The sequence below is a fragment of the Lissotriton helveticus genome, chromosome 8 (genome assembly GCF_964261635.1).
Source record: "Lissotriton helveticus chromosome 8, aLisHel1.1, whole genome shotgun sequence".
Classification (NCBI taxonomy): Eukaryota; Metazoa; Chordata; class Amphibia; order Caudata; family Salamandridae; genus Lissotriton; species Lissotriton helveticus.
In genome coordinates this window covers 176,848,634-176,862,056 of record NC_136069.1, presented here as the reverse complement: position 1 = coordinate 176,862,056, position 13,423 = coordinate 176,848,634, and the positions used below count along the sequence as shown (strand labels likewise).

Below are 13,423 nucleotides of genomic sequence, written 5' to 3'. Positions count from 1 at the left end.
AGACCCATTTGCAATCTCCTCCTATTCAGCAGAAACATGAAAGCTTAGTGATCACCCCAGTATCTTTAGCTCCAAGAGTTTGGAATGCACGTTCAGGGCGTGGTTTACAGTTTGATGGGATATGTACATTCTACAGTTCATGAAGGACTTGGGGTCTCCAAATGAGAATCACTGGCGGAATTGGCCCTTGAATACTATTCTCATAGTGAAGAGAATTCACATTTACGATTTCCACCTGAAATACAATGATTTTCCACTACACCTTACTCAAATTAAGGCCTACAGAGGACTAAGGTATGGGGTAAAGAATCTAAAAGGGCAATTCTATAAAAAAGGCTTGTCACCAAGTGTTGACCCTTTTACTATTTTGACACATATCAAATTCCTGTTCTGTCTCACAACTGCACCCAAACCTGAACTAAAGTCCATCACATGAATATAGCATCGCTTTAGTAGAATCTAGTTCTAGTGGTGAGTATAATATCTAAAGCGTTATCTATGATTTTTCTATGGTTTATCACTGATAAATGATTTCCACATGTATATGTTACAGCTCATGCCCATCATAGGGCATGATCATGAGTGTTGTTATCCAAGTTTTGGAAATTTGTTGCTGTGATTCACATGCTAATTGTGGCTTGAGAGGCCCAATACCACGTTGGATCAGAGACCATAGCACCCACTTACTATAATTGCCACTCCATATTTTTTAACAAACAGAGGAAAGGCAGACAATCTTTATTGTGGTGAAATGTCATGAATGTGGGTGTCACAAGGTCAACCATTTAGACATAGTTCAATGTTCACAAGATAGTATTATGGTGGCATGTTATCAAATTTGATTTTCTGCAGCCTGTAGAGCAGTACTGGATTGTGGAGTTTTCTGGAACGCTTTGTAAATCATACCTTCTATAAAAGAAATATACTCACTACTTAAAGCAGATGGCAGGAAAATTGCATGGTTTATTAGAAAGTATTATATTACTCTTTAATTGGATCTACACATATGATTATTGTAGCAAATCCATGTTTTATGCATGATCCCCGCAGACTTTTTTCTGGGCCCTATTTTGTTCTGGCTTTAGGACTCTGTGTACCTTGCCAGAGGTAAACAGTAATAAAGTGATTGTGCTTCCCCTCTAAAGCACATAACTCCCTAGTTGGCCTCTTTAACATCCCTATAAACCCATTGTAAATGGAGCCTAAAGAGTTTATATGTACACCACCAATATAAGTGACAAACATATATCTGTCAGGAACATTAGTGTTCCCTGGTTAAGCTGCAGATTGATTGTACTGTAGTTACAAATGGCAGGAAAAAAATGTCTTTCAAATTTTGGAAACGCTTATTTTAATATAGTCATAACTATAAAGTGTTTATAAGCCCAAGTGCTAATACATAAAATAGGATACACTACATATTGGATTAGTGTGGTCTCACAGTAAAATAGACCCAAAAAGCGTTTTCACTGTGTAGGCCTGGCCAAAATACGTTAAAGTTATTTCTAAATTCTGACTTAATATTGAAATCGGATTTATGATAAAGTAAGCAGAAAAGTAACTTTGCAAAAAGGTACTTTAGTCTGCCTGTGCCAGAACCGACTTAGAACCAGTTCAGCCATGCCTCACACCTCCAGAGCTGGAATATACATTTTTGGCTGGGAAAGGTAATGACTCTGTCACAGAGGTCAATGGCTTGCCTACATGCCCAGAAAAGATCAATAGGTTTTAACTGCTGACCACTATGGATTAGCTAATTGGGAGTGGATAGTACCTGTTAGCAGAACAAATGGGCAGCTTTAGCACTACCTCTTTTGATTTTGAGATGCCAAGGAAGGGAGTCTCCTATACATTCCCAGAGCCTACCCTTACAGTCAGACTAGAGCCACAGTAGCAAGGAAAACCTTTGATGCTGTCAGGTAGGGAAGGTGGCAACAAGCTCAAGATAGGCCTGACTGATACTGAATAATTTTACAGTAATGCAAAGAGGAAGTGCTGCAAATCGAGGAGTAAGGTCAAGAGGGTTATAGTTAGGAATTAGTAGTTAATTTTCTACAATTGTTGGCTAGTACCCAGTATGACTCTGCCACCTCAATAACCACATCCTCAGTACATTCCTGGACCATAGAAGATGACAATGAAGAAAAGGACTGCCTGAAGAGCATCCCTCACTTCTGACGACTCTTGACCCCTGACTCCTGCTGAAAGAAGAAGACTCACACAAAGACTCCTGAATCCTGCTGGTACCTAGGCTTGGGAACTGCTCTCTCCCTGGGTCAAGTGATTAGCTTTCTGGTTTCCCTCCAGAAGACTTGGCTGGAGGGAAACCTGGTGCCAAAAGCCCGCCATGAAGAGCTAAAGGCTGCAGGACTGGCCAGAAGAAACTTTCTCACTGGTCGAAGGCTAAGTCTGAAGGTAAAACCTTAGACTGAGAAAACCAACTTGGTGTATCTGACCTTCACTCCACCACGGTAAGCCTGAAATTGCACTTAGGTCCACCACCAGCTGTTGCTTTTCCACAGAGCTTGACTTTTTACAGACACTTTTTTGACTTTAGACCTCAAAAATAATATTTTCTGTCACCCTTAACCCACCTTGATGATCTTGGTGTCATTTTGCTGATTACATTTCCTCTATTGGTTTGGGAATTTTATTGTACAGTTCATGGTTGTGTAGTTCACACTTTTCTGGGGATTGCTTGTTGCTTGTGCTATAGCTACAAGGGGTTGAACATAAATTCTGCCAGAACTGTGTTGTGACCTAACCACACTGGTTGGATTAAGCTGGTAGGTGTGCCCTCCTCCAAAATTGGTAACCCAATTTCTGACAGGTACGATAAAGATTTGTTCTCCACTTCACAAGACACAAAGTTAGTAAAATAAATTTTTCAGAAAAGTTTTGAAGTAATGTAAAAAGAAATGTAAATACAACACAGAGAACTCAGCACATGTTTATCTGCGTCCAGTTTTAGATGATCAGAAATAATTTGTGGCTACCAACTTTTTTTTATATTTCCCTTCCTTGTTGCTAGGGCAATCACAATCATTACTTGAGGTAAAGCTTTACTGCCACACCAGCAGAGGACAACAACTGGCATTGTATTCCACCTGGAAACTGCAAATGTGGCTTTAATCACTGGGAAGTGTAATGGTCAAAATGCATTTTCGCCTCTCGCAGGCAATAATCCTCACAGTGTTCCTGATGGTAGGTAGGCACTGAGGTCTTGTAATGCAGTCACTTGAGGATATGTCCCGATTCATGAAGAAGTTAATGCTTATCACATGTGTGTTCCCAAAAATAAGTCATGTAGCACTTTCTGAATCTTGACGGCTGTTATGGTGTTGAAAAATTCCCAGCCATCTGCTTTACATTTATCATGTGAGAAGTAGCAAGTATGACCTCACACACACTTTGATTTTCCCAATTTTAACAATGCACAGATCAGCACAAAGTTAATTGGCTCAAAATCCATAGTTTTAATACTTGTCATTTCTATAGAAAAAAGTATTAAAAAATCAGAGATAGATCAGAAATAGGACGGATAAATGTATACATTGTCATACAGCGAGGAATAAAAGACATTGGGCCAGAGGTACGAAACAATTTTGCGGTCACAAACCCTGCGATTTACAAACTCAAGGAGTATGCAACAGCTTCATGTGTTTTTACAATGTACTAAACCCCTGTTGCAATTTGGAAAACCCTTACTGAATCGCAACAGGAGTTTTGCGAAACATTCCAAGTTGCAGTTAAGAGGAGGTGTGAAGGTGGGAGAGTCGAGGCAAGATGGTGGCCGCCTAGTTGTGGCCGAGCACAGCAGAGCAGTGAAGCTCGAGTAATCACCCCAGCGGAACCATGGGGATGTTTCCCCTTTCACTCCGGAGGTCCCTGATCCCTCTGTAAAGGAACAAACTGCGGGAACTGAATAAATAAAACCGGCGGAGCACTTAAACGGATGCTCTTTCCACTCACCTGCCGCGGCTCGGCGTTACGGCTGCTTCAGGAGCTGACCCGGTCCGCTCTCTCTGTGTGTTCCCGAACCCGTCGGAGAGAGAAGGGGCGGGGCACGGGCAAAACTCCACGGGCTTCGCGGAGAAGAGCGGCGTCTGAGGAGGAGCTGGCGAAGTCAGCAAGACGCAAAGGGGATTACAACACAAAGAGGCTTTGGGCAGAGAAAAGACAAAGGGCAATGGCTCTCAAAGTTAATACGGGAGGAAAATCCGCCGCTGAAAAGAAAAAGAAGACTGGAGTGGAGACAGCACTGGGAGACACTGATGGCAAAATACAGACCCCACCCCCCCGGTAAGAAAGCAGATGGCGGCTAGAACGAGGCAGGCCACAGCCAGAGCCCCAATTGCAGATATCTTCACCAAGGCTGGCATAGAGAAGGGGCTAAAGATTACAACACTAGCGGGGGAGGGAGGCGAGGCTGAACTAGAGGCAGGAGATGATGTAACCTCCTCAATCGTGCCTGATTTGACTGACCCCCCCTCTGCCTCAGAGTACCGCAGGACAAAGTATGGTGAAAGGAGCTGATATAATTGAGCTTGATGCCCCAGGCAATTTGGAAAGCGAGACTATAGAAAATGGGACTATCAGCAATAACAAACTGTATGAGTGCGAGCCAGGGGATATTAATGCCGGACCAGCTGCTTGTGCCATTAAAAGGAGTGAAGCTGGTTTGGATGAAGTCGAGAACAAGGCAGAAGTCCAAGATGGGCAGAAATCCGGCGAGCTAACAAAGGCACACCATGGGCATGATCAGGAGAACGTGGTGGCCTGCCCGGAAGCCGACAAGGGAAAAGAGAATAAAAAGGTCCCGAGCGAATGTTATTTTTCAGTGTCGGAGAGAGGTGAGTGGTCAGAGGATGATGATGATGAAGAAGATCTTGGCTCCAACGTGGTTTCAGACCTTGACGCAGAAAGCGATCCCAAGCCTGGCTTTCCGGTAACAGTAGTCAAACCTCAAGCGGGGCCGAAAAGCCACGAGCTCCCTCAACACGAGCTTAGTTGGGACCACTCTTCAGCAATGCCTTTGCAGGGGATCCCGGGTGGGGCTGCTGCCCAGATGTCACTTCTGGAAACTATTCATAGTGAGATTTTGGCCCACAGAGAGGAAGCCCGGCAGGATAGTCGAAAGTCTCAAGCCGCTGTAAGGAAAATACAGGGGGCTTTTAGGAAGTTGTCCAAGGCCTGTATTAACCTGGGAGATCGGGTCACTAATCTGGAGGACAGAGTGGTCTCTACGGAGGCAGAGGCAGCAGCCGCAATTAACAAGGTCGAAGCCCAAAACTCACAAGTAATAGACATCCAGTGGAAACTGGAGGACATTGAGAACAGGCTCAGACGGAATAATCTCCGGATTCTTGGGGTACCCGAGGGAGTGGAAGGGTCCGATGTCAGAGCCTACGTTATTAAACTATTTGAGCAGGCATTTCCGGAGCTCTCAAGCTGGGACTGGGCAGCGGAGATCCAGAGAGCGCATCGCACCCCGTTTAAAATAAAAAAAGGTACCAAGGAGGGCGACAAACCCAGAGCAATTCTAATTTTTCGGGGCAATTTCGTGCTGAGGCAGGCAATCGCGGAGAAGGAAAGACCGGATGCTAAGAGGAACATGGAGGAGGTCTCTTTCTTTGTCCGCTCGGATTTTTGCCATGCAACGGAGGAGAGGCGTTGGAGACTTAGGCAACTGATCAACCCATTTCAGGAGAAAAAAATGCAGGCCTACCTGATCAACCCAGCTCAGTTAAAAATCATCAATGAAGGGAGAACTATTTATTTTGCCTCCGAGATTAAAGCCAAAGAGTATTTGGACTCTTATGGGAAGTAGAATCACTCAATGCTGAACGTATATATGTTGGTTTTTGAAGCACTATTGAAGTATTATCGAAGGGTCAGGTGAATTCGGAGTTTGGTTTTTTCAGAAGGTTGTAAGGGGTAACAGGATGTTGATTCGTATTATCGTGTTAAGGGCTTCACTGCTCTCACTGTGACCATCACACGCACAGACTTGGTCTGAGCGCCTCACGAGCAAGGGTGCAGGGATGCTGGGAAAGGGTGGGGGGTGGAGGGCAAGAGGGGAGTGGGGGGCGAACGGGGTGGGGGGTCAGGAGGGGGAAAGACAAGGGGTTGGGGGAAAAAGCAAAAAAAGAGAAAATAAGGTGTGTTAAGGTAAATATTATTGGCCTTAAGGTCTCATTGAAGGTTATAACAATAATCCAGGCTCGCCAGGGAAATTTGATACAAGGATATGTCAAGCATTAAAATTTGTACAGCCAACTTGGGTGGCCTGAATGATGCGAGGAAGCGTCAAAGGGTGGGACACTTCTCCAAATATAATAACCTTGATATTTTTTGTGTAAAGGAGACTCATCTCCCTTGGGCAAAAAGAAATATGATGAATTTTAGGGGGTTTGAAATTCTGGCTTGCTCATCCCAAACATCAACAGTTAGGGGGGTGGCCATCCTAGCTAAACCCTATTTAGGGGGGCTAAGCGTCACAAGGCCGATAGCTCAGGGAGATGGGTGATAGTGGAACTCAATTTAGGTTATACTCTCTGTGTGATATACTGGTCTAATCAGGATGATCCAGAAATCTTTGACTTCTTGGAAGGGGAGCTAGCCAATTAGCCAACGCCCATAATAGTTTGTGGGGATTTAAATATTTCAGTAGATTGGAATAAGCCAGCTGGTTATTCTGGGCGGAAACCTAGAGTGTTCCGAGCCCTTGATTCTCTTATGAAGTCTCATGGCCTCAAGGATGTGTGGGGGGTCAAGGAACCCTTAGATCTAGGCTACACCTACTTCTCTAGTCCTAATTTGAGGTATTCTAAGTTAGACTACTTCCTGATCTCCCTGGTGTTGTTTTGTGTAGTGCCTAAAGTTAAGAGAAAACAAACTATCTGGTCTTTTGAGAGGAAATTAATATTAGATACCAGATTCGTGGAACATCTTAGAAAATGGGCTGGTGAGTTTTATGATGCTAATCGATATAGCACGTCCCGGAACAGCGTGTGGGATGCCTTTAAGGCTTCTTTAAGGGGAGAGACGATAAGCTGTTCAGCTAGGCTTAGGAGAGATGATAAGAGAGAGATTGAGAAGCTTATGGATACGTTAGTGGTAGCTGAAGAGCAGCATATTAAGGATATAGGCCAAGGACGGGATGGACAGGAGAGTTTAAAAAGAATAACTATTATTAAAGCTGATCTCCAGAAAGTAGTTATACAGAAGGAAACCAGCGAGTACCAGGTTTCTAAGGCAAGACGCTATGAAACAGGGGAACAGGCGGGTAGGGCATTGGCTTTGCAGATAAGACAACAGAGGACTAAGAATTTAATTTCCTGTATACAGGATGAAGACAAGGAGCATACAGAGCTTAAAGATATTTTAAGGGCTTTTCAGAACTTTTATCAAAAATTGTATGACGAGGAGGGTGTGACTGGTGAGCAGGGCCCTGGCTATGTAGATGGTGGTGCTGGTATAGATGCACAGTGTAAAGAAGAACTTGATAGAGACCTAGATATGTTGGAATTAACTAAGGCCCTACAGGAGTTAGCTGCAGGCAAGGCTGCGGGCCCTGACGGAATCCCCTTCGAGGTCTATAAATGCTAAGAAAAGGAGATCGCCCCAATTCTACTAGATCTATTTAATGGGATTTTGTATTCAGGTATTATACCAGAGTCTTGGAAAGAGACTAATATCGTTATCTTTCATAAGAAGGGGAAACCAAAGGAACTGCCGGGGTCTTATCTCCCAATATTGCTAATTAATGCGGACACAAAGTTATACTCTAAGGTCTGGGCTAGCAGGTTGGGGGGGTTATTGGCCGTCTCGTTTCCCCGTGGCAGCATGGGTTTGTGCCTGGGAGAGGCACCACTGATCATACTAGACGGGCAATAGCGCTATTTGATGCCCATGGTGCTGCGGGGGGGGGGAGATGGCCATGATCCTCCTCGATGCGGAGAAAGCCTTCGACCGAGTGGTCTGGGACTTTCTCTGGGGTATCCTGGCCGGCAGAGGCTTTGGTAGTAACTTCCTGAGGGCAATTAAAGCTATGTATCTTGACCCAGTGGCTCGGGTCATGGTTATGGGGCAACGGTCGGATAAAATAGTGATCAAGAGGGTGACGCGCCAGGGCTGCCCTTGCTCTCCGATCCTGTTTTCCTTATATATAGATCCTTTTATACAGAGAATTTTGGCCTCCCGTCAAATTAGCCCTGTGGTGTTTAATGGCTTTACTACAAAACTGCTTGCCTACTCCGATGACCTGGCGATAATAACTCCGGACCCACACCAAGCAATGCCTGTACTGGTACAATTGTCCAATGAATTTGGGCTTTGATCTGGCTATCGGTTAAATGAGGGGAAAACCCATTTATCTATACTAAAAATATCGCGAAGACTGATCATAGATTTGTAGACTCAGCTGTTTATCTTGGGGTCAGAATGAATGCACTAGTTGAGAAGATGGTTGGAGAGAACTATCTTCCCCTCATCAACTCAATCGAAACAGATCTGAAAAGAATTGACATGTTACACCTATCTTTGATTGGCAGGGTGAATGTTTTAAAAATGACCATGTTCCCCAAAATATTATACCTGTTTAGGGCAATTCCACTGCTGTTAGGGGAAAGTGTGATCAGGAAAATTGAAGCCACATTTGTCAGGTTTGTTTGGCAGTATGGCAAAATCAGACGCTCAATTAACCACCTGTCATTACCATGGGATAGGGGAGGCCTGGCTATGCCGAATCTTAGATTATACCATCTAGTATGCCTCCTTACGCAAATGAATATACTGATTCAATCTGATCCCCTACCATTTGAAGGCCATATTGAGAGTCAGGACCCTCCCTCTATTTTTGAGCTACTATTAGGGAGGAAGGCCTATGGATTACTGCAGTGTGAGGTGGATCGAAGGTATTATAGGAAGACAAGGTATAAGATCATTGAAGGGGTCTGGGGAACCTGGAAGGCTATCAGTAAAATCTTGAAGATCCCTAAAATAAACGCCAATACTAATCTGTGGAAATCTACTCTATTTCCTCACCTGGGCCAAAGAGCGAACTGAATTGTATGGAGGGAGCATAGGATAAGATGCCTGGGTGATATTATGACAGGCGACGTCATCCTCAGCTTCGGTGAAATACAGCAGAAATATGGGATTCCCGACAGTCACTGGTTTTTACATGGGCAAATTGTTCGAACCTTATTAGCATATAGACCAAAGATTCTGCTGCCCCCAGACAGTCAAATGGTTGAATATTTAAAAAAAGGGGGAAAGAAGATAGGTACAGCTTATAATCTTCTGCTGCCGGGCCTCCCAGATGATTTGGAGAAAACTGAGGCCACATGGGCGCAGAAGTTGGGGGACCCTGATGTTGACATAGACCTCGCCCTACTCTTAAGTAAGAAAGTATTTCGAGCGTCAAATTTGAGGGCTCAACATTATAAGTCTCTGTTTAACCTATACTATATCCCGGCCAAAATTGTACGGGTGGGGGATAAGAGAAGACGATAAATGCCCTAAATGCTACACAGGTCCGGCAGACCTTCTGCATGTTTTATCATTGCCCCAATCTGGCCTTAATACGCAGTGAGATAACTCTGTTTTTTGGGGGGGCTGCTAGGTCTTAACATTGATCTATCCCCTACCTTGGTTCTTACAGGGACGAATGTTAAACTTAAGGTTGGGAGGGAGACCCAAGCGCTATTGTTCATTGCAGTTGCGGTACTACGAATCCTCATCTCTGCTGGGTGGAAGGACACCATCGCCCCCCACATTTCATATGTGGCTCTCCAGGCTGTAGGGTATGCATAATTTAGAGGCATGTTTATATGAATTTAAGGGGAGGAAGTCACAAGAATTTGGTAGGAACATCTGGGCGCCACTGAAGAAATGGAGGAATTAAAAAATTAAGTTTTATGATCACATTATTTAGGAGTTTTAAAGCTGATTTATGCTTTTAAAATGAATGTATGAATTTTCCATGATCCATGATTGTATTTATATTATTATCGAATAATGCTGACTAATTTATTGTATATTATGAATTTTATATCTCTTTATGATGTATGAAATGAATATGTATTGGATCTTAATGGAATTACACCTTATTTCTCAATAAAAACAACAACAAAAAAATAAGAGGAGGTGCGAAAGTGTGCGATTCACAATGAGATGAAGGAATCGTTTGTGATATGATTACGCTGCTAAAACATTAAAATGTTCATGACACTTCAAATGAGATGGCAAGCTGTCCCCGTTCACCCACTTCCCCTCCCCCCCCCACGATGTCTTCCCAAACGGGAAACCTTTTTTAAAGCAGTACCTGTTTCTTTAAGGAACACAGGCTGCTGTAAAAAAACAAACCCTTTTGGAAGTTCAAACACGTGGATGGAGGTCTGAAGTCCCGTTCACAATCACAAACGGGGTCACGAATAGTGCTCTACCTGTATTTTACAATGCAACCACTTACTACATAGGTTGCAACATAAAATTACAGACAGGTTGCAAAAAGTCAGTACGAAATTTCCACCACCATTCATGCCCTGCCTGTATGGTGATCTGGTCCACTATTATAATATGTCCTTCATGTAATAAATGATAATCCTAAATCAACCCCCATCTAAATTAGTATGAAGATAACTGTTTTCGTGAATATTTTCCCCCACCAAATGTAATTTCAGTTGTTTGCTCTATTTTATGAATTTATTTTGACCAACAATTAAATTTTTGGTTCAAATATCTTACTTTATTTAATCACGGTCTTGGCATCTGTACATGGGGCCTATACTACGTATATTGACATAGAGGTTTTAGGAGTCTGTGAGCGCTTTTTATCCAGTTTGGCCATGCTCTTGGAACATAAGTAATCTTCTGTCACTGTGTTTTGTTGAAGAAAAGCTGCATCTCCAGTAAGCTGTATGCTGAATATTCATATTTATTCTCTGCAATAATAGGTCTAGTCTAAAGGTGCTGTATTTAATTCCTACTGGGGCATGCAGTCACCTGCCTTGCCTAATAAACCTGTTGTATTTAGCAACCTGGTAGGTCAATTGCATAATTTAATGTGATGTTGTGCACATGTGGTATATTAAACTAACTTTGTCTGAAAGGTTCTAAGATGTATTTTGATGTCAGACAAGTGATTTGCTGTTGATGTGGCGATATATTTTGATACCAGAATGCCTTATGTGTTCTATTCGATAGTATGAGTTGTACTACTATCCTGGCAAGACTGGATATGGAAATCATATTTCTTCCAAATGTTGTATTTCCCACAGCATCTCAAATGCTGGCTTGTCTCTGAAGCTAAACAATGCAATTAAAAGCGAAATAGGTCTGACTAGGTAGGTCTGCACCATTTTTTGTTTTGCTGATAACTTTGGGATTGTTTGGTGAATCTGCACAAAGCCTTTTAAGTTTCTTTGGTGTAGGTTCCTGCATGGTAACTTTCGTGTAGATGCACATTAGGGGACAGAAAAAGAACTGGTGGGTAAAAAAAAGCAGAAATTCCAATTTTATCTCCAATATTAATGTTTGCTGTTTATTGCAGAAAACTTCGGTGAACATAATTACACCAAAATTGGTTTGAAACAAGGTATGGGATACATTTGAATAATGCCAGAGTAATTCCAGTAATTTGAAATTACTCTTTTAATGGATAACTAAAAATGACATGATTTTGCGTAATTATGTGTAATATAGCACCAAAGTCCCACCACAGAGACAACAAACTTAGCGAGCAGCTGCTGGTTGCTGCTGTTCATGTTCTATTAAATTTAGCGAGTGGGTGCATCTTGCTCTCAGAAATAGCTCTAAAGGATGCGTTCTGTCCCTCGCTAAATTCTGTGTAATCTTGCGTAATTTTGCATGCCACTGCTACAGCAAATTATGTGAGTTATACCCACTCCTACTTGAAACTAGGATTTTGCTCAGAAGAGTGACTTTGCATGGTTTGGTGTACATCTAGTCAGCAGTTTTAGAGATATCAGCACTTGAAAAAGCTATTGAGTGGGCATTGAAGGAATACAAATTAGAGCTAACTTTATAGTTGGACTTTTTTTATGGCCTATGAAATTAGTGCTGCTGGACAAATTTAATGCTTTGCATATTTAGCTTACTTCTTTTTATTGTTGAATGTGTGCTTATCTGTCAAGGAGAGCAATCTTTTGACAAATCCATTTAAATGTACATGTGTAGTCTTCTCTGGATGGGACATGTTTCATGCAGATCCAACATGGGGGAGGGCAGCAAGGTTTAAAAGGGGGACAGATCATTTTCTGGTGCTAATAACTTTGGTGCTGTTTAATGAATCTGCAATTAATTTAGCATTTAGCAGGCTCTAAGCAAGTTAAGCCCAATACAAGATCTAGTATAAATATTGGACCCCCAGACCCACTCTTCAGAATCACTTCTGACCTGTGGATTACTCAGTAGAAGGACACCCCTGCTGACCTGCTGCTGGAAGTACAGTCCTGCTGTCCTGCTGCCTGAAGAAGGAACATTGGACCTGCTGCTTAACCCATTGACCGTGGCGCCAATTCTGCCACTGTGTGGGCAAATTAATGAGTGGGCGGGGTTCGGAGGGCCCCAGGCTGTTCTCTGCACATGCCCACTGTGGCATGGAACGGGTTAAACCCATGACCATCAGAGTGACTCCAAGGACTAGCTGTCTGGCTTCCTGTGTGAGCTACAGGGATACAACACGTTTTAGAGACCCTCAAACGTGCCTGCCTGCTGCTCTGATCCCTTCTAGAGGGAGTCATACGCCCCAGGCTGTGCCCCCACAGTTCCTGGACCCTTGGTGTAGAGCTATAGTGTCCTTCTCCTACCAAAAACCAAAACCTGAGACTTGAAGAAAATGTCTCCAAAGACCATGGCCTACCTACCAGCTGATCTGATGAATGTGCATGGCCAGTGGGATTGACTTCACCACATCTCCTGCAAAATTAATCTCTGTAGCCGCAAATCTTTTTCTGCTGAACCTCTCACCCTCTTCGGTTACAATCTGCATGCTTGTCTCGCTGGAGGAATCCGATGTCCAAAAAATCGCCTATGTCCAAAAGTAGAAATATTCACTGCAACCTCGTCCAGGAGCTCCCCAATGATAATCGCCTCTCCTCTGATACATCCTGCTGCCATGCCCCTCTGAAATCTCTACCTTCTCCAGGAAATCTTCAAGAATTTTGCTAAGTCTGAAGGTAAATCGAGACTGGGACCAATCAACTCCTTGTATCCAACCTGTGCTCCACCACAGTCAACATTAAAGTCTGAATTTGACCCAATCTTCTGCTTTGATCTTCTAGGCACTATTTTTCAATTAAACATTTTTTTATTCATTACTCCAGTGCTACTGATTGAATTTAATGGGTTTTCGAGTCATTTCATTTATTACAATTTACTCCATGTTTATAAATTG

The 13,423-nt window shown here is 43.0% G+C and overlaps 1 protein-coding gene across 4 annotated transcripts in view; it reads right to left on the bottom strand.

Moving 5' to 3' along the window:
* Nucleotides 1-13,423, bottom strand: part of ERG (ETS transcription factor ERG) — a 556,889-nt gene that overhangs the window by 65,854 nt on the left and 477,612 nt on the right. The gene's annotated exons all lie outside the window — the stretch shown is intronic.